The 22,039-nt window shown below is 49.0% G+C and overlaps 1 protein-coding gene across 1 annotated transcript in view; it reads left to right on the top strand.

The window, feature by feature from the left end:
- Window positions 1-638: 638 nt before the first annotated feature.
- LOC144782453 (phosphatidylinositol 4,5-bisphosphate 3-kinase catalytic subunit gamma isoform-like) overlaps window positions 639-22,039 on the top strand; it is a 120,797-nt gene continuing 99,396 nt past the window's right edge. The window contains exon 1 of the mRNA XM_078661829.1: window positions 639-826. The gene's annotated coding sequence lies outside the window, so the exon portion shown is untranslated. The remainder of the gene's footprint in view (window positions 827-22,039) is intronic.

Raw genomic sequence — 22,039 nt, 5'->3', positions numbered from 1 at the left:
TTCTTGCTGGGATTCAAGCGTATTGCCTTCAGAACATGGCAGGTGTCAGCAGTGAGTGTTCAAATCACTGAACATCATGCAAGCAGTGGTAAATTTCACATTAAATAGGTTACGTTATTTATTTTATAGAACTTTCAACCATCACATGCAACTTCTTGGCGCTGGTGAAAATGGTAAAATGGATGGTAATACGTCATCGAATAAGTTCTGGTGAAAGGGATATTCGAGCATCCAGACAAATGCAGTTTTGCTTTTTGGGCGCTCCCCGCTCCCTAGCAAGGGTGTCATATCTGAGGCTTTCTGTTGCATGTTTGTGCTCCCATGAGGTAGCATCGCAAGGCACCTGCCTTCTGTCGCCTTGATGTCTCACCAGCCCAGAGACAAACCCAGACAATCTGAGAAAAGATGGGTTTAAGTGCCACCTGAAAGAAAACATGCAAGGTTGTGCTTTTTAAAAGTGAATACCTGACATTTCCGGGTGCTTGTTTGTCCGGTGGCGGGTGCACCTGTGAGCTTGTCTCTGGTCCGTATGCAGCTGAACTGAGATTTAAATGACATGTCTGTCTCTTTAAGAAACCGGTCTCTCACTACAAAACAGCCGGCCCTGCGGTTAAAAGGTTAACGAGGAAGAAGGAAGTACAGAAAAATCACATAATCCACCTTTGTAGCTCTATAGAGAAGGCACTTGTGGGAAAAAAAATCAGTGTGTGAGCAGAGCTGCTGCCCTCGGCAGGAACCTCAAAGCGCCCACCTGTGCTCACCAGGAGGCAGGGCGCCTCAGATGGCGCTGCAGTGACTTCATCTGAGCTGGAGTTTTACCTCCCAGGTGAGTTCTAACCTGTGCTCTGCAGAAGTGATTCGCTTCTGTTTGTAAACTGCTTTTAAGTTGTTGTCGCCTCAGCTGGCGCTGCAGTAACTTCACCTGAGCTGGAGTTTTACTTCTGCACTTGTCTCAGGTGAGTTCCAGTCTGTGCCCTGCAGCAGTGATTTGCTTCTGTGTAAACTGCTGCTTACATTTATTGTTAAGTTGTTTTCGCCTCAGATGACACTGTAGTAAGTTCACTTGAGTTGAAGTTTTACTTCTCCCCGGTGAGTTCCAACCTGTGGTTGCAGCAGTGATTTGCTTCTGTGTAAACTGCTGCTTGTTAAGTTGTTGTCGCCTCAGATGACACTGTAGTAACTTCTCCCCGGTGAGTTCCAACCTGTGGTTGCAGCAGTGATTTGCTTCTGTGTAAACTGCTGTTTGTAAATTGCAGCTTATATATATTGTTAAGTTGTTGTCGCCTCATCACTGCATGTATAATAAGGGCCTGAAAGGGAACACCAGAACATGGGCTTCTATGGGAATTCACAAGGGCGTATTATCAAGCCCATTATCGCCGCTTTAGCGGCAGTTTTCTGCCGCTAAAGCGGCAATAATGTTAACGCTGTTTCTTGATAATATGCCCCTTAGTTTTTGTAGAATCAAAAAGTTTTGATTTTTCCCTCTTGACGATATAGAAAGTTGCCAGGCAGGCTGTTTGCGGGCACTGACTCCCCACACACAAAAGTTGGGAGTTCTTCGACACTGACTCACTAGTCGAGTCCACCCCTCTTATTACAAAGCCTTGGTCTGGTTGTATTGTGTTGTATTGTACTGCAACATTTAAATAGTGCTTACTACCCCTATGTAGGATGTTGAAGCGCTCGCCTACCTGGGTAGCATGCTGCACCGTGTAGGATGTGTGGTTGGAAGGATGTTGTCTTTGATTTGACCCTATGTGGGTAGTGTTTCCATGTCGTGTCTGATGACCACCGGGTTGCGGTTATCATGTTATGAGACGCAGCTGTGTGAGGACCACGAGGCGGGGATATTGTGTTATGAGGCACAGCTCTGTGAGGACCACGAGGCGCGGATATCGTGTTATGAGGCGCAGCTGTGTGAGGACCACGAGGCGCGGTTATCGTGTTATGAGGCGCAGCTGTGTGAGGACCATGAGGCGCGGATATCGTGTTATGAGGCGCAGCTGTGTGAGGACCACGAGGCGCGGATATGGTGTTATGAGTCACAGCTGTGTGAGGACCACGAGGCGCAGATATCGTGTTATGGGACGCAACTGTGTGAGGACCACGAGGCGCGGATATCGTGTTATGAGACGCAGCTGTGTGAGGACCACGAGGCGCAGATATCGTGTTATGGGACGCAACTGTGTGAGGACCACGAGGCGCGGATATCGTGTTATGAGGCGCAGCTGTGTGAGGACACGAGGCGCGGATATCGTGTTATGAGGCGCAGCTGTGTGAGGACCACGAGGCGCGGATATCGTGTTATGAGGCGCAGCTGTGTGAGGACCACGAGGCGCGGATATCGTGTTACTATGGTACTGTTGTCGTATATTATGCCTTTCTAACATTGTATACAATTGTAGTCTTTTTATCAAAGCTACTTCTTTTTATCTAGCTTTAAGCACCGCGGTTTTAAATAAGAATTTAAATAAGAGTTGTATTTCTATTGGTGGTGATTGAATTGTGCTTTTATGTATATTCGTATCAGAATAAAGATTATTGAATCTGAGATATCCTGTTATGAGGTGCAGCGGTAGCAGGTTGGTGGATGATGAGGCGCGAGAGACACAGACACACAGGGGCCGATTCACAGAACTAACTTAAGACAAAATCCTAAACTTACTACTTTTGGTATTCACAGAAGTTAGGATTTTGTCTTAAGTGTGTCTTAAGACAAACTTAAGACAGACTTAAGACAAACTTAAGACAAAATCCTAACTTAAGTCTGTCTTAAGTCTGTCTTAAGACAAATTTAAGACAAAATCCTAACTTCTGTGAATACCAAAAGGAGTAAGTTTAGGATGTTGTCTTAAGTTAGTTCTGTGAATCGGGCGCACAGTTTAAGGTCTAGGAATATCTTGATGGTTGGGATAGTGAAGATATTTCTTCATATATGTCCCTAGTATACGCCCCTATGGTTTCCAGGTGAACATCGAATGATGCATCAGTGAGATTACCTTCTAGAAGGTAAGCGAGGTATCTAATGCGTGTAGTGTCCTGTGTACTACCGTCCAGGACCCCGTCCCCGCCGCACCAGTGAATATACCTGTTTCAGTTAGCAGTATATCAGTTTTCTGTGCTTGGCTGTACGGCTTCCCTCAGGAACTCCCTGCTTCCTTGTGGAAGACCTGGGTATGAAGTTCTAAGACCTCAGGAGCCAGGTCGCCAGATTGAGTCTGGCTGCTCCAGTTGGCAGACCCATTTCTCCTGCACTGCTGTTGGTTTCATGAGGAAGGAAGCTTTATTATGGCCATACGAGATCTCCACTGGGTCTGAGAACCACGTCTGTCTTGCTTCCTGTGTGCAATTCAGATCAGCATCCTTGGCTATTGTCTGCACTTGCTTATGGTTGTATGATGATGGGACAACGATTCCCTAAACCATGCATGCCTTAACAACGCATTGTTAAGAACGACCGCTTCTTTACCACGCATGCCTTTTGCCACGGATGCCTTTACAACGAATTTCGTTGTGAAGGCGCGATTGGCAAAGGTATATTAGTGGTAAAGATCACACCCTAGCCCTCCCAGCCCTGAGCCCTAAAAGCCAGACCCCAGCCCTAAAAACTACCCTGACCCATACCCTCAGCCCTAAAACTCGGTCCCTAGCCCAAGAAACTATCCAATCCCCCGCCCTGATCCTTCCAGCTCCTCTTTCCACCCATCCACTCTGCATCTAGAGCGCTGACTGCCTTAACCGCGCAAATGCATGGTTAAGACAAGCATTGTTCCGCTTACGTTGAAACGGCCCGCGTGATTATGCCCGCGTTGTAAATGCCGTATCCCCTTGTTTATCACCAGTACTATTAGATGAACATTCAGAGCCTTATATAAGGCTGGGCAGTAACTGGACGTCCCCCAAATGCAGATTCCCTGATCGTCCACTTGTGCGTCACCCAACATTTAGAGTGCGGCAAAAGGTTGTATTCCTGGTGGCACGGCTATCCTAGCCCACCGAATTGCGCCTGCGGCTGCGGATGCATAGAGAGTGTAACTGGGCACCAGGAGAGAAAGTGCTGCACCATAGAAGAAAGTGCAGCAGTCCACAAGACAGAGAAGTGGGGGAGCGGAAGAGGGGAAGAGAGAGAACCACTGTGCATTCCAAGCAGGAAGTACATGTGACGTAGCATGGATACCATGGGCCCTAATACAAACAAGCAGTATGTGGCCCCAACCCTGCCCCTAGTTTTTTGGGGGCACACTGCTTGCTTTGATTGCTCTTATTTTACAGTGCAATATAGTAAATACTACAGTAAATGGTTCTGTCCCAAGTTATATTGCTTTGTCCTCAGGGTAAGATACATCTTTGTGTTGCAATTCATGGCTGATCTGGGAATAGCCTTAGTAGCCAGAGAAAAGTACCTGTAGAATGTAAAGGAATGGCAAGCAACACCAAGGAATATTGTTGAATAGTGTGTCCTGTGTCGTTAATTATATATAAACAAATGTAGGAGCGTACAATCAGAGAACGTCAACATGTTTCGCCCGAATGTAGGTTATACAGGGCCTCTTTCAGGGTGTAGGGCTCTACATGGGTTAGCGGCGGAGAGAGATACCTAATGTGTCTCTGTGGTTGTATTTTGAGAAGGCCAAAGCGGTCTGTGTACTTGCTGACTATCGCATCTATGGAAGTAATGTAGGGGAGCATAATCTCTAGGGCACCACAACTATGTATGTAGCAAAACAGACTGTGCCTCATACCGCAGACTTACAGGATGATATCAAACACTGTCTCTTTTACCACACAAATTAAAATCTTTGCATTACCCACTGTATATGTCATATGGAAGAATGTGAAATAACACCAAATAGAGCTTCTCGGGGGGTCACGTAGCTTAAACAAAGGACATATTTAATGATATGAAAGTGTGAATTGACCAGTTTATCTTTTGATGAGTGAAATACATACAGAGTTAAGAACATTATAGGTATCTCCGAATACCACATACCATGTGCCCAGGAAAACACAAACTAGGACATGGGGAGGGCGTAAGAGGTAGCGTAAGTGACATCTCGAACCCTTTGAACTATGGTGACCTCACACGATTGAACCTGTGACCCATTTTCCCCATTCGTCACCATGAAAAGGACAAGCCAGGGTTGTGGGTGCCCCACAGACCCCTAATTGGCGTCCATGTGGCCACTCAGGTCAACTCACTGAGAAAAACTATAAGTGAAAGATGGAATGGTCGTACCCCTCTCAATCATTGGTTATTACGCCAGACAACATTCCATTCCATCTAGTTTTACCTCGGTGTGCCAATTATGGAATACCAAGCTGGTAAAATACCTCAGGAGGTTGATCACTCTCTGCTGAGCTGTGGGTGTTATTTGCAGGTTATGAGTCCTGCTGAGATCAACTCACCCTTCTGAGGTCAGTAAAATTAGTACCTTTTTTGATTGGATAGTTATAGCGGTGTGCAAAAATGTTTACTAAAAATCGCCCTGGTGCTAGTGCTACAGAAATAACATATTGGTGTTATTATCATTATCACCGGTGGAGAGAGAATGGGAAACAACCATTACAACGCAGTCATTACAACACACTACCTTTACAACGCAACTGCTACAATGCGACTGCATTTATATCGCAAGCCATTACAGCACAGACATTCCAACGCATGTCACTACAACGCATGATATTACAACACATACCATTACAACACATGCCATTACAACGCATACCATTACAACGCATGCCATTGCAATGCATTTTAAGGTAAGTAATGGAGATTTTATTAGTTTTAGGGTGGATATGGTTTTGGGGTACATGGGAATAGTAATTTGTACCCCTACACTATCCAACACTTACCCTACTGTTGCACTCAATGGAGTGGGAATAGTAATTTTTACCCCTATATTATCCAACACTTGCCCTACCGTTACCCTAAAAGTATTATGCATTGTAATGGTATGCGTTGTACTGGTATGCGTTGTTAAGGTAATTTCTAAAAACGCATTGTAATGGCATGCGTTGTAAAATCATGCAATGTAATGTAACTGCGATGTACAAACCGCGTTGTAAAAGCATCTGTTATAATTGTTTGCGTTGTAATGTCATATAGTCGAGAGAACACGATTAGAGACCCTTTCCCTCCCTTCCGTGCAGTCGGGACTCTGGTACTGCACTGCCCGCTGATTCACACATTGTTCATGGATAGGAATACTGCTTTATTAGCAATACAACTGAAATTATACGGTCCTGCTGTGTTCTGCATAATCTACGGGGTTTTTATTTGTATTTTTTTTTGTTTCTAGCTCAAACAGCTCAAAGCGTACAAAAACGCAGTGACACGTGTTGCGTTTCACTGGAAGGCTCTTTGGGAAAGTTGACTGCCCACCTTTCTGGTGCTTATTTTTATATTTGGTACCAGTACGAATGAGGTGCAACCTATGCCCAGTCGGTGTTAACAATGGAAAAACGAGGAAATAATGAGGTAATGCTATCACAAAATGTGGCGTTTTATTCCATTTAATTTACCTTTTCTTGCTACACCATTTAGTCAAACCTGCAGCATAATTTGATTTAAAAAAAAGAAAAACTGTTGTTTTAAGGTCAAACGGATCAAAAGTTACTCAAAACACTACCACAGGTGTTGCTGCACAGTAACAGACCTTTTGTCGCGCAGAGACAGTTTATCTTTCAGTTGCATGTACTGGGCCCGATTCACAGAACTAACTTAAGACAAAATCCTAAACTTACTACCATTTTGGTATTCACAAAAGGCACTTAGGGCCCGATTCACAGAATGAACTTAAGACTCAATCCTAAACTTACTACTATTTTGGTATTCACAGAATGCACGTACTACTTTTGGCATTCACAGAATGAACTTACTACTTATGTTCGGGCCCCAACTCATTTTGGTATTCACTGAAGGCACTTACTCATTTCAGTGTTCACAGAAGTTAGGAGTCCTAACTTTAGGACCCCTAAATGCCTTCTGTGAATACCAAAATGGTAGTAACTTTAGGATCTTGTCTTAAGTTAGTTCTGTGAATTGGGCCCAGTGTATTTAGGTGTTAAACTGATATTAACAGGTGAAACATTTGCCCATACAATGTTAAAATGCGTGAAAATGACAAAATAGTTAAGAAAATACTGATTCAAATGGACTGCATTGTACCGCATAATTTGTCTTTTCTTATTTTTTTTTTAAAATATATTTTTATTGCAGAATCAGGAAGAAACACAACCAACAAAGCAACCCATCATACAGCACTTATAGCAATGCAATACACAGCCGATTAGCCCACATCCCGGAGGCTGGGCGGCGCGTCAATGAAACAGTTCGCTGGAGGCACCTCGGTGCACGCCCTATGCGGGACACGGGTCAAGTGTAGTACTTCTTTTCTGTTTTTATCCCAAAACAACCAACCATCCCTTCCCCACCCAATCCCAGGTCACTTCAATGTCATATCACAAAATCAACACGACTATGTTCCTGGGCTATCCGGTTCCGGGAAGTCGCTGGCAACCCACCCCTTCTCACAACTCCTACTCTAAGCCCCCCCCCCAACTGCTGCTAACGCGGGTATCCTCAATCCTCTCCTGCTCTAGGTTGACAACTATCAGGAAGTTTAAACAAACAAGCGGTCACATGGAATCCCTGTTCATAACTGTTCAGTTTCTTCGCCTTCAATTAAGTGATCCCTCAATGCCTGCACCACCCTCTCCCATGACCGTGCCAGATCTAAGCTCTTTTCATTACCCGTTCTAGTCGCCTGGCGCATTCGTGACACACTCTCACAGCCCGACCACTTCACCAATTCGTTCCTCCACCTCCGTGCAGACGGCCCCTCTTTAGACTTCCAATGCCAAGTGAGTTCTCGCTGCACCAATATCAGACCCAACCCAATGAATTTACTCGTCACCTTGGTCTTTTTGGTATGCGGGAACCAAAGAAGCAGGCACGCGGCCATATCAAAATCCACCTCCCGATCTGTGACCGCATTCAAGAGGTCTCCCACTTCGGCCCAGTAGTCCCCCAACCTCGGGCAACCCCACAGCATGTGAACAAAATCTGCCTCGGGCTCCAAACATCTCGGGCACATGGCGTCAAGCACTTGGAAGTGTCTACGTAGCCTCTCCGGGGTCAAATATGCCCTATGAAGCACAAAATAATGCACCTGTTGGAATCTCGCATTCCTCGTCTCTTTCCAGGCCCTGTGTAGCACCTGACCCCAACAGAGTCCGGAATTGATCTACCGATGCTGGCCTCCCAACGCGACTGCAACTCGACCAACGGAGCCAGACCCTCGTTCAGCATCCTATTGTGGAGGCAGGTCACCGCCTTGACGGTGCCCGCGGCCATCACCACATATTGGCCCACCGCCGACACCTCCGGTTCAGCTAATCCGCCCCCCCAGTGCTTCCGCAGAGCCGCGACCACCGCCGCATGCAGCAAGAAGGAGCCACTCGGCAGGCCGAACTGCTCCTGCAAGGTCTGGAACGGGGCCAGCACCCCATCCACATACAGGTCACCTACCATCTGCAAGCCCAGGTCCTCCCACTCCAACAATTGGGACCAATCACCCCCGTGCGGTAAGGCAGTGAGCATTCCCAACGGAATCTCCGGGGCGTACGGTCGGCGCTTCCCAGCCCTTTTCATATATCTGTTCCAACACAATCTGAGTGTCCACTCCTCCATCGTGACTTCCCTACTGGCCAGTCTCTGTTGCATCACGATAGACGACAAGACATGCCTCTGAACTCCGGCCCCCCGGCCAACCTCGGGCCCCCTGAATTCTCTGGCCACGTTCTGCGTCAGGACCTGGAGCTGCGCTGCCAAATAGTATAACTCGTAATCGGGGACGGCCATCCCTCCCTCACACTTGGGTCTCAGCAGGGTGGTCAGTGCCACCCGTCTACGACCGTGGCCCCAGAGAAAACCGGTCACCATCATCCTCAGCTCCCGAAAGATGCCCTGCGGGATCCAGACCGGCAGCGTTCTAAAATAGTAGAGCAGTCTCGGGAGTGCCACCATTTTCAACAGCGCCACTCGGCCCAGTACAGACAGCGGGAGGGAGGCCCAGAAGTCCATACTGCCTCTCAACGCCCTAATACAGCGCCCAACATTCCCCTCAAGGAGGTCCGTCGTGGCATGGTAGATGCGCACCCCTAAGTACAGAAAACAAGATGGTTCCCACACCACCGGCCTCGTGAGCTGTGGGCAGAGCGTGGCCTTCCGCAGCGGAAACACACAAGTCTTAGTCCAGTTCACCCTGAGACCCGAAAGCCTCCCAAACCTGCCCAGCATATCCACCGTGCCTTCCAGAGCCCTCCCAGCATCCGCCAAGTACAGTAACAAGTCGTCAGCGTACAACGATATATAATGCGAGTCAGGTCCCTGCACAATCCCGTCGTAAACAACTCCCAGCCTTGCCTGCGCCGCCAAGGGTTCCATCGCCAGAGCAAAGAGCAGAGGGGATAGCGAGCAGCCCTGCCTCGTGCCCCTACATACCGGATAAACCGAGGAGACCAATGTCCCTAGCCGCACCCGTGCCTTAGCCGATGAATAGAGCACTCTTGTCCAGCCTCGGAACCCCTCCCCAACCCCGAACTTCAACAGCACACCATCTAGAAAATCCCATTCCAGACTATCAAATGCCTTTTCAATATCAACCGCCAGCACCACCGGGCCCGGATCCGACAAGGCAGCACTATCAATGACCCCAATCAGCCGACGGATATTCATCGAGGTACTCCTGGAGGGGATGAATCCCGCCTGATCCCTATGTACCAAAGAGGTCATCAATGGCAGGAGCCGGGTGGCCAGGATTCGGCTCAGAATCTTATAATCCACAGTCAACATAGACAACGGACGAAAAGAAGCGACATCCAAAGCATCCCTGCCCGGTTTCAGCAGGGGCACAACCAGCGCCTCCGTCATAGAATCAGGCAGTCGCCCCAGTTCTTTCGCCTCTGCATATACAGCCTGCAGTCTTGGCGCCAGCACTTCGATAAATTTGGCGTAGAACTCGATCGGCAGCCCATCCACCCCAGGGGTCTTATTCCGCGCCATATGGCTAATCGCCCCTCTAATTTCGGCCAGGGAGACAGGGCCCCCCAAATCCCGAGCCTCCTCCTCATCCAATACCGGCAAAGGAATTTGATCTAAATAATCGCTAATGTCCGCGGCTTCCACCTCGAGGTGGCTGGTATAGAGGCCCGCGTAGTAGGATTGAAAGCGCTCCAGGACGGCGGACGGCGGACTGTGAACAAACCACCACCCCATCCCCCTTTCGTACACTCAGCACCGGACAACCCCTAGGGTTTGGATCAGCCAGCTTCGCAAGGAGCGTGCCCACCTTATCACGTTCCTCATGCACTTTCACCGCATACAACTTATAGTCATAGCACCGCAGTCTCTCTGTCTCAGTCGCCACCGCTTCCTTAGCACGCAACAGGCTGTCCTGCAGCTCCGGCTTCTCTGGACGCTGCTGTTCCACCCCTCTCAGCACCGTCTCCGCTTTCGCGAGGTCAGACAGCACGGTTCCCCTCACAGTCAGAAACCGGCCCATACATATCCCCCTCACCACCACTTTCATCGCATCCCATTCATTAGCTCTGGTCGCCGTCGACCCAGCATTGTTCGTGAAATAGTCGTCAACGCTTTGACGGACCGTATCGCAGAACGCTGGGTCCTCCAACGTCTCCGGACGGAGTCGCCATGTGGGGACCGCCGATCTCGCCAGCTGCCATTGTATTGAAATCAGCAGCGGGTTATGGTCCGAGATGGTTCTAGACAAGTACTCAGTGTGCCGCACCACCTTCGCCAGTGACTCACAACACAGCACCGAATCCAAACGAACATGCAAATCATGCAGCGCCGAGAAATAGGAGTAGTCCCGAGTGTCGGGGTGCTGCGCCCTCCATACATCCACTAAGCCCCACCTCTCCTGCCAGTCCCGTCTATGGGTCGCAAGTCTGCGCACTGGGGAGTCCACCAAAGGCGGGTGTGACCTGTCCAACAGCACATCCGAAATGGAGTTAAAATCCCCCGCCAGGAGGATAGGGCCTGCCAAATAGTACGCCAGTGAGCGCGACAAGCTCTCAAAGAAGTGGGCCTGCTCAGCGTTGGGGGCATAGATGTTACACAGCACTACTTCCCTTCCACACAGCCGTCCCTCCACCACTACATAACGACCCTCTGGATCTATCTTCTGACTCGTTACTTGGAATGGCGTGCCCGCTCTGACCCATATCAACACCCCCCTGGCAAATGTTGAGTAAGTCGTGCCAAACACCTGACCCCGCCACCTCCTCTGCAATGCCCCACATTCCTGCTGTGTCAAGTGAGTTTCTTGAAGCATTGCTATCTGAACGCCCCGCCTCACCAAGTAGGCATGCACCTTGTGGCGCTTAACCATAGTACGAATACCCCGGACATTCCATGCGATACATTTCAAATTAGGTAACGTCCCCATAGAGCATCAATCCCAACAGTGGCGCATGCCAATAAATGTGACCCGCATCGCAGCAATTGTACAACCCCCTCAAAACATACCCTGCAACTCCCACCCTCCCCCTCCCCAGGACAGGGCCTAGTAACCCAGCTTCAGCCCCGTTCCAAACCTCAAACACCCCACACATCACACTAATCTGTGGTCGACACCACAGAAGACCTTAAGGGTCTGATGGGGACTATGGAGCCCCGAACCAGGACGACAGAGCAACCACCCCGCACCCATAGCCCCGTACTGCCGATGCAGCCCCATACCTGGCAGTCCAATAGAAGTCAGGAGCGTCCAGGCCATGCCAAAGTCCAGCCGCCACAAGCCTCATCCATTAAAGATACCATCGGATGTCTGTGGAGTAACCTCCGGCCCCTGCGCTCCCCCCACCTCCGAGTCCTCATCACCAGTCTTCAAACCTTCACTCTCCGAAGCCGAACCCCTGGAGGCGTCCTCTTGCTGCGATCCCGTTATGCTCGCTGTGGCCTCCAACGCACTCCGTCTATCGGCCAGCATTTGCGCCTCTCGCTCGGCCCGCTGACGTCGATTCCGGGAGCGGATGCGCTGCGACTTCCTGACCCTGACCGGTTGTTCCCGATCTCTGGCCGGCCTGTGCGCCCGATCCGTCCCCGCTCGATACAGTTCCAGCCAGGACCAAGCTGCATCGGGCGTTTGGAAAAATTGAGTCTTGCCGTCAACGATAATCCGCAGCTTGGCCGGAAAAAGCAAGGAGTATTGAATCCCCTCATCTCTCAGCTCCTTTTTCACCGACAGGAAAGAAGCCCTGGTCCGCTGCACCTCCTGCGTATAGTCCGGAAATATCGTCACCTTGCTGTTGTCCACTTGAAAGGGCCCACTATCTCTTGCCTTTTGGATCAGCAGATCCCTATCTTTGTAGTGCAGCAGTCTGGCCACCACCGGCCGGGGTGGTCGGCCCTCCAGGGGAGGCTTCGCGGGCACCCTATGCGCTCTTTCCAGGGAGAAGAAGGGGGACAGGCCCTCAGGCGCCACCACAGTGCGGAACCAGTCTTCCAAATAGGCCACTGCATCATCCTTCTCAATTTTCTCCGGAAGCCCCACCACCCTCACGTTGTTCCGGCGGTTGCGACCTTCCGCGTCCTCCACCCTACGCTCCAAGGTCGCCAGGCGATGGACAACGTCATCAAGTTTACGCTCCGCCGTGACTACCCCCGGTTTCAGCTCCTGGAGCAGTTGTTCATTGGACTTCACCCGGTCCGAGAGCTTGGCATGGTCCGCCCTCAGCAGGCCGAGCCCGGACGCCACCTGCGCAATATCCTGGCGCAGCTCCTCCTTCGTAGCGGTTATCGCGGCTAAGATTGCGTCAAGGCGGAGGTTGAGCCTCTGTTCTTGCGGCGAGGACTCCGTCGGGAAGCCGCCAGTCACATCCTCCGGCCTCCGGCTCCCCTGTCCAGATGGCTCGGCGTCGCCATTTCCCTGCGCGGCCATCTTGGATGCAGATCTTCAGCCACTCGAGCAGCCCCTCCGGACAAAGGCGAGGCCCACCAGAAACACCCAGCGGAGCGCCCCCACGAGCGCGGCTCACCAGTCCTCAAGACAAGCGGGGCACGCGGCGTCAACTGCACCCCACGCACAATCCTCCGACCAGATCCAGTCCGGAAGTGCGCTCCACGATGCCCCACAGTTACTCAGGGAACACCAGGGCAGAGTCCATGAAAGGGGCGGCCAGTGAATCAGGCGAGGCCCCGGGCAACACCGGCCCCTGCGAGACACTATGCGCCGTGGGGCTCAGCACCACTCCACCAGCCCGGCGCTTCCCCACTGTCCAGCGGGCGGGACCCCCTCCTTCGATCGGGCCGACAGCCACCTCCAATGCACCGGGCCCTTGGATGGTGAGGCGCCTTGGGCAGCCGCCCCCCCCCAGCGCCCCACCAGCTCACCGTCCAATTCTGTGTCCTGTTGGCCCTTATGGCGGTTCAGCCAGTGGGCAGGCGGCCTCCCAGGTCAGCCGTGCCGCCGCCGGCACAGCGCAGGTACAGGCTCCGCTCCTCAGCCGTCTCAGGATCCAGTGGGGGAGGGGCGCCACACACGCCGTACACGCCGGCAATTCTCCGCCGGTCTCCTCCGCGGCGCGGGGTCCGCCCCGATGGGCCCCCGCTCTGCACAAGTGCTCCGCAGGAGCCTATTTCCGCACCGGTGCCCCAAACCGCTCCGCTCCCGGAGCTCTCAGGCAGTCGGCGCCGCCATCTTGGCTTTGTTTGCTCGCCAAGCGAGCCGAGCACCAGGTCCGCCCGCGGCCACCGGCCAGGGTCCCGACAGAGCCAAACGCTCCTCAACAGGTCACCAGCCCCCCGGACCACGATTCCGTCCGCCAGGCAGCTCAGGGCATCGGTCGGCAGGAGAAAAGACGGGGCATGGCGCGGAGCAACTCGCTCACGCAGCCATCCCGGTCGGCGCTGTAGCCACGCCCCAATTTGTCTTTTCTTACTGCATAATTTATTCAACGCTGCCTCATAATTTGGTCCTCCCTGCCACATAATTCTAGTGGTACTGTCTATAAGGAACTATAAGGCGGCTGCCTCGTTAAACAGCCCACCACTATCTTAAGCAATTCTTTTCTCTTACTATATGCACCTGTTTAGACTCAGGACCCCTCATTAGAAGAGTAAATCTTTGGATCACGTGGGTCACGTTACCGTACGATTTAAGAGCATAGATGTTCAGTGCAATGTATGGAAGGTTTATGTACCACTTGAAGTAAAAAAAATACAACAATTCTTAGCAGTGAGAATGTCTTATGCTCCCATATGCTGTTGTTACCTAGGTTAGGTGTTCCAACAGCTCTCCTGTGTCAGTTCCTGGGGGTTCCTTGCCCATACACCCATGAAACTTTACAGAAACAAGATCCTTTGCAAAGAATGACAGCAGAGCTGGCAAACAACAGAAAGCAGAACCGGATTAGGGTTGGGAGAAACGAAAGGGCCTGAACTGGAATAAAACAATAAATTAATCTGCTCAAGACAAGTGAAAAAGCAGAACTCGTTTCTGTGCAAAGGGATCAGTTGATGGGGAACATGAAACTCGTTTTTGTGTGTATTATTTCTATTTTACATTCACTAAAGCAGTTTACTTGTTTGTGGAACTGATTGGCACATGCATTCTGGGAATAGCAATTTTTACCCCTATACTATCCAACACTTGCCCTACTGTTACCCTAAAAGCATTATGCATTGTAATGGTATGCGTTGTAATGGTATGCGTTGTAATGGTATGCGTTGTAATGGTATGCGTTGACATGGAATGCTTTGTAAAGGTAGTTTCTAAAAATACGTTGTAATGGCATACATTGTAAAATCACGCAATGTAATGGTAATTGCGATGTAAAAACCTCGCTGTAAAAGCATGCGTTGTAATTGTTTGCATTGTAACGTCATACATTCCAGAGAACACGATTAGAGACCCTTTCCCTCCCTTCCGTGCAGTCGGGACTCTGGTACTGCACTGCCCGCTGATTCACACATTGTTCATGGATAGGAATACTACTCTATTAGCAGTGCAACTGAAATTATACGGTCCTGCTGTGTTTTCCACTTAATTAGGGATTTGCCCCACTTATAACATGATCAGGGACACAGGAATTAAGCGATTGCATGGCTAGCGCGTTTTTCACATTACAATGGATATACTGCATTTGACAATTAACCATCTTCTGCATAAGCTACAGATTTTTTTAAAATATTTTATGTTTATAGCTCAAATGGCTCAAAAGTTACAAAAACACAGTGACACGTGTTGCGGTGCACCGGAAGGCTCTTTGAGAAAGTTCACTGGCCACCTTTCTTGTGCTTATTTTTATATTTGGTACGGGTACTAATGAGGTGCAACCTATGCCCAGTCAGTGTTCACAATGGAAAAACGAGGAAATAATGAGGTAATGCTATCACAAAATGTGGTGCATTATGCCACATAATTTACCTTTTCTTGCTACATATTTAAGTCAAACCTGCTGCATTATTTGTTCTCTCCTGTCACATAATTCAAGCTGCCCTGAACATAATCCATCATGTTCTTCGCAGAATTTACAGATTTAAAAAAAGAAAAACTGTTGTTTTCAGGTCAAATGGAACAAAAGTTACTCAAAACACTACCACAGGTGTTGCTGCACAGTAACAGACCTTTTGTCGCGCAGAGACAGTTTATCTTTCAGTTGCATATACTGGGCCCGATTCACAGAACTAACTTAAGACAAAATCCTAAACTTACTACCATTTTGGTACTCACAGAAGGCACTTACTCATTTCGGTATTCACAGAAGGCACTTACTCATTTCGGTATTCACAGAAGTTAGGACTCCTAACGTTAGGACTCCTAAATGCCTTCTGAGAATACCGAAAGTCTTAAAGTTAGGATTTGTCTCAGTTTAGGAGCAGTAAAGTTAGGAGTACTGCCACATCATTCTAGTGGTACTGTCTATAAGGAACACGGCTGCCTCGTTAAACAGCCCACCACTATCTTAAGCAATTCTTTTCTCTTACTATATGCACCTGTTTAGACTCAGGACCCCTCATTAGAAGAGTAAATCTTTGGATCACGTGGGTCACGTTACCGTACGATTTAAGAGCATAGATGTTCAGTGCAATGTATGGAAGGTTTATGTACCACTTGAAGTAAAAAAAATACAACAATTCTTAGCAGTGAGAATGTCTTATGCTCCCATGTGCTGTTTTTGCCTAGGTTAGGTGTTCCAACAGCTCTCCTGTGTCAGTTCCTGGGGGGTTCCTCGCCCAAACACCCATGAAACTTTACAGAAACAAGATCCTTTGCAAAGAATGACAGCAGAGCCGGCAAACAACAGAAAGCAGAACCGGATTAGGGCTGGGAGAAACAAAAGGGCCTGAACTGGATTAAAACAATAAATTAATCTGCTCAAGACAAGTGAAAAAGCAGAACTCGTTTCTGTGCAAAGGGATCAGTTGATGGGGAACATGAAACTCGTTTTTGTGTGTATTATTTCTATTTTACATTCACTAAAGCAGTTTACTTGTTTGTGGAACTGATTGGCACATGCATTCTGGGAATAGCAATTTTTACCCCTATACTATCCAACACTTGCCCTACTGTTACCCTAAAAGCATTATGCATTGTAATGGTATGCGTTGTAATGGTATGCGTTGTAATGGTATGCGTTGTAATGGTATGCGTTGTAATGTTATGCGTTGACATGGAATGCTTTGTAAAGGTAGTTTCTAAAAATACGTTGTAATGGCATACATTGTAAAATCATGCAATGTAATGGTAGTTATGATGTAAAAACCTCGCTGTAAAAGCATGCGTTGTAATTGTTTGCATTGTAACGTCATACATTCCAGAGAACACGATTAGAGACCCTTTCCCTCCCTTCCGTGCAGTCGGGACTCCGGTACTGCACTGCCCGCTGATTCACACGTTGTTCATGGATAGGAATACTACTCTATTAGCAGTGCAACTGAAATTATAACGTTCTGCTGTGTTCTCCACTTAATTAGGGATTTGCTGCACTTATAACATAATCAGGGACACGGGAATTATGCGATTGCATGGCTAGCGCATTTTTCACATTACAATGGATATACTGCATTTGACAAATAATCATCTTCTGCATAAGCTACAGATTTTCATTTTTATATTTTATGTGTATAGCGCAAATGGCTCAAAAGTTACAAAAAACACAGTGACACGTGTTGCGGTGCACTGGAAGGCTCTTTGAGAAAGTTGACTGCCCACCTTTCTGGTGCTTATTTTTATATTTGGTACCAGTACTAATGTCAGTCAGTGTTAACAATGGAAAAACAAGGAAATAATGAGGTAATGCTATCACAAAATGTGGCATTTTATTCCATTTAATTTACCTTTTCTTGCTACACCATTTAGTCAAACCTGCGGCATAATTTGGCTCTCTCCTGTCACATAATTTCAGCTGCCCTGAACATAATCCATCATGCTCTTCGCAGAATTTACATATTTAAAAAAAGAAAACCTGTTGTTTTCAGGTCAAACGGATCAAAAGTTACTCAAAACACTACCACACGTGTTGCTGCACAGTAACAGACCTTTTGTCGCGCAGAGACAGTTAATCTTTCAGTTGCATGTACTGGGCCCGATTCACAGAACTAATTTAAGACAAAATCCTAAACTTACTACGATTTTGGTATTCACAGAAGGCACTTACTCATTTTGGTATTCACTGAAGGCACTTACTCATTTTGGTATTCACTGAAGGCACTTACTCATTTCGGTATTCACAGAAGGCACTTACTCATTTCGGTATTCACTGAAGGCACTTACTCATTTCGGTATTCACTGAAGGCACTTACTCATTTTGGTATTCACTGAAGGCACTTACTCATTTCGGTATTCACAGAAGTTAGGAGTCCTAACTTTAGGACCCCTAAATGCCTTCTGTGAATACCAAACTGGTAGTAACTTTATGATCTTGTCTTAAGTTAGTTCAGTGAATCAGGCCCATAGTATTTAGGTGTTAAACTGATATTAACAGGTGAAACATTTATTTATTTATTTATTATTGCAATTTATAAAGCGCAGCGAATGCCTGTGGGCGTCTTGCCCATACAATGTTAAAATGTGTGAAAATGACAAAATAGTTAAGAAAATACTGATTCAAATGGGCTTCATTGTGCCGCATAATTTGTCTTTTCTTGCTGCATAATTCAGTCAACGCCCTTGCATAATTTGGCCCTCCTCGGCTACATAATTCTAGTGGAACTGTTTATAAGGAACGCGGCTGCCTCTTAAAACAGCCCACCACTATCTTAGAACATTCTTTTCTTTTACTACATTCGCCTGTTTAGAACCAGTACCCCTCAATAGAAGAGTAAACCTTTGTATCACGTTAAGAGCATGGATTTTCAGTGCAATGTATGGAAGGTTTATGTACCACTTGAAGTAGAAAATAAATAAAATAATTCTCAGCAATGAGAATAAGTCTTATGCTCACATATGCTGTTTTTACCTAGGTTAGGTGTGCAAACAGCTCTCCTGTGTCAGTTCCTGGGGGGTTCCTTGCCCATGCACCCATGAAACTATACAGAAACAAGATCCTTTGCAAAGAATGACAGCAGAGCCATCAAACAACAGAAAGCAGAACCGGATTAGGGCTGGGAGAAACGAAAGGGCCTGAACTGGAATAAAACAATAAATTAATCTGCTCAAGACAAGTGAAAAAGCAGAACTAATTTCTATGCAAAGGGATCAGTTGATGGGGAACATGAAACTCGTTTTTGTGTGTTTTTTTCTTTCTATTTTACATTCACTAAAGCAGTTTACTTGTTTGTGGACCCGATTGGCACATCATGCATCCTGTTCTAGTCCTGAATGACCATGTATGCTCGTAAGTGTGCACACTTCTCTTATGCAGCTGCTGCTGATGCACAGTCTGTGTTCATGTAGCTATAGCACAGGGGACACCTGCGAGTTCATATTGTGCATGTATTAGGCCTGGGCTGTAAATTCCCTTCCACTAGCGGAATTTGCAGAATTTGGGTAAATTTGCGTTCCGTGGAGAACGCGGAATTGGCAAAAATTCCACGATCCGTGGCTTCGCTGAATTTTTTGCTTGTTCGCACTTTCAAAATGCGTGTTCACAAGACATTTCCCCCGAGCACTTCCACGTGTTTGCGGAGATTTTATACTGTTTTGCGGAGCTTTGCGTAGCGCGACTACACAAATTCCGCCCACCCCTAACTGTACGTGTCCTAGGCCCTGCAGGTCTGGCCTGCACAATCAGTTCCGAATGTTCTGTAAGAATATCTTCCAGGTTTAGAGGCTCTGGTCAGGCAGACGCCAACACCAGTGCCTTCTGTGGGGCTCCACAGTGCTGTGAGGTCGAATGTCAGAGGTCAGAGTGCCACATGACGAGGGATGTTGGATGCAAGAGGCGTGCTTCGTACAAATACCGAGAGGCTACCAGTCTTAGAAGACACCCAATACTGGGGTTGGAAACTGAGTTAACCACGCGTGGGCCACGGTGCTGAGGGTGGAGTGGCCTTCGTGGTCCACCTGGTGGAGACATCCCACAGATGGGCACAAAAGTGAGGGTGCAGAATTTATGAGCGGAAGATCACATTGGGCAACCCACTTAGTGCCAACATCGGCCCAAACCCAGACCTCTCTTCATACAACACACCCCTCCACCAATAACCGACACAACACAAGTTGATGGAGAAAGTTGTTGCAGATTTATTAGCATATACATTATGCCGACATGTTGGGTTATCTTACAGGCGTTCTAGAGCAGGCCGCCCCTCGCGACCCGCCCACCTGATGAGTCATAACCCCCGCGGTGTTAACCGTAGGGGCATTGTCAGTTTTGGGGGGGAAGGTCTAACCCCTCCCCCGGCGAACCCCTCGTTCGCCCAATACTCACGCCCCTCCTCCTCGGGGGAGCGGAGCGTTGGCAACCCCCGGTTGCTCAGGTGCACAACCGCCCGAAGGACTAACGGGGCGCCGTCGGTCCTCCAGGATCCACAGTGGATCTCCCTGGGGGATAATTCGCTCACGCACCCTTCCGGTGCTCCTGTAGAGGGTACCCTTCTGTACCTTCCTGTTTTGGATCGCCCTGTAACTCCGCCTGCAACACAAAGATAATTCATTAGTAACACCAAACAACCCCCCAATCTGCCCAAGAGCAGGGTAAGCGGATGGGAGGGAAAACGCCGGGCAGACACCGTCCCGCGATGCAGGGTCAGCTTGGGGGTGGGGGCGAGGGTCAACCCGCCGCTGCGACCGGAACAAAGAGGGCGCTTGACCCTCGCCCCCTGGGCTATATAGCCCTTCAACTCCTCCCCCCAGAACAGGAAGTGACCTCACTGCGGGACCACTGGTCCCCCTAACCACTAGACCGCTCAGGGTCTGTGCCATCCTATGGCACTAAGGGTGGCCGCCCTCGTAGGTGGCCACCTTTGGTGTCCCGGGGCAGCCTATCATAGTGCCAATATCGGCCCAAACCCAGACCTCTCTTCATACAACACACCCCTCCACCAATAACCGACACAACACAAGTTGATGGAGAAAGTTGTTGCAGATTTATTAGCATATACATTATGCCGACATGTTGGGTTATCTTACGGGCGTTCCAGAGCAGGCCGCCCCTCGCGACCCGCCCACCTGATGAGTCATAGCCCCCGCGGTGTTAACCGTAGGGGCATTGTCAGTTTTGGGGGGGAAGGTCTAACCCCTCCCCCCGGCGAACCCCTCGTTCGCCCAATACTCACGCCCCTCCTCCTCGGGGGAGCGGAGCGTTGGCAACCCCCGGTTGCTCAGGTGCACAACCTCCCGAAGGACTAACGGGGCGCCGCCGGTCCTCCAGGATCCACAGTGGATCTCCCTGGGGGATAATTCGCTCACGCACCCTTCCGGTGCTCCTGTAGAGGGTACCCTTCTGTACCTTCCTGTATTGGATCGCCCTGTAACTCCGCCAAAGGCTCTGGGTGCGGCAGCCGCCGTCCCAGAGTCCCCCCACACCTTATCTCTCCTCTCTTTACAACCCGATGCTCCCTCAGCTTAGCTTCTGGTAGGTCAAGCAGCAAAGTGGCTATCCCCACTTCTAATCTAAGAACACCGTCCTCATTAGGGCACCCGTACATTCGGTATGTCACGGACTGCTTATGAAGCCGAGATTCCCTTGCTCCGAGAATATGCGCATGGCATTATTCGCACGCCTGAGGGAAGTCTCAGGGGCCACCCTAATCAAGCAACTTTCCAATTTCAGACCACCATAATTCCAAGGCCCCAAAAGGAAGGTCAAATTGCACAGCGTGCCCCTCCTTGTCTGTAGCAGGACCCTGCGCTCCAAGTGAACCAACACCTCGCCCCCTAGATGTAATTAACAAGTCTGGAGAACAGTCGCCCCCGTCCAGGCTTCTCACATTTCCTGACACCCAGACAGAATTACCTACCAAATAAAGATGCAGGTGCTTAAGAACCATGTTCATTAGGCACACTCCAAGTTCTATACTGCAATCCAAAATACTGACTGACGTCCCACGCATGGCTCCCAGCGCACCCCCTGTTTTATCTATTCCACTGGCACTTGCCTGAGATGCTGTTGTCCCAGCTCATATCCTAACTGAAAGGGAACAAACATATTCCCTGTCTATTGCTGCCAGATAGGTCTACGCAAGTGTCCATGAGTCTGACCCCTCCAGGACTGTAATGTCAGACAGGATAACAGGCCACAAATGAAAGGCCACCGCGAAGTTGAGGAGACCCAGGGCAGAAAACACCCTATTTAGTCCATGGAAAAACAAATCACCCCAGAAAGAGTCATAATACCGGAGAAAACCGCCCCAATACTCTCCAGGGGAAACCTGCTATGCTCAGACCCACCAGTTGCCAACCATTGTAATACCCCCCCCCCCCCCCCCCCGGTGGAAACTGTAGACACAAGTACCAGTGAGAAAAAGGAGGGCGGACCCTGCTTCTTAAGTGGGGTGACTTATACAACATGTAACAAGCTAACTGCTGAAGTCCCATCACCAGAAACCCTACCTGCTGTCCAAAAG

The sequence above is a fragment of the Lissotriton helveticus genome, chromosome 9 (assembly GCF_964261635.1).
Source record: "Lissotriton helveticus chromosome 9, aLisHel1.1, whole genome shotgun sequence".
In the NCBI taxonomy this organism is placed as follows: Eukaryota; Metazoa; Chordata; class Amphibia; order Caudata; family Salamandridae; genus Lissotriton; species Lissotriton helveticus.
This window is presented reverse-complemented; position numbering and strand designations above follow the sequence as displayed.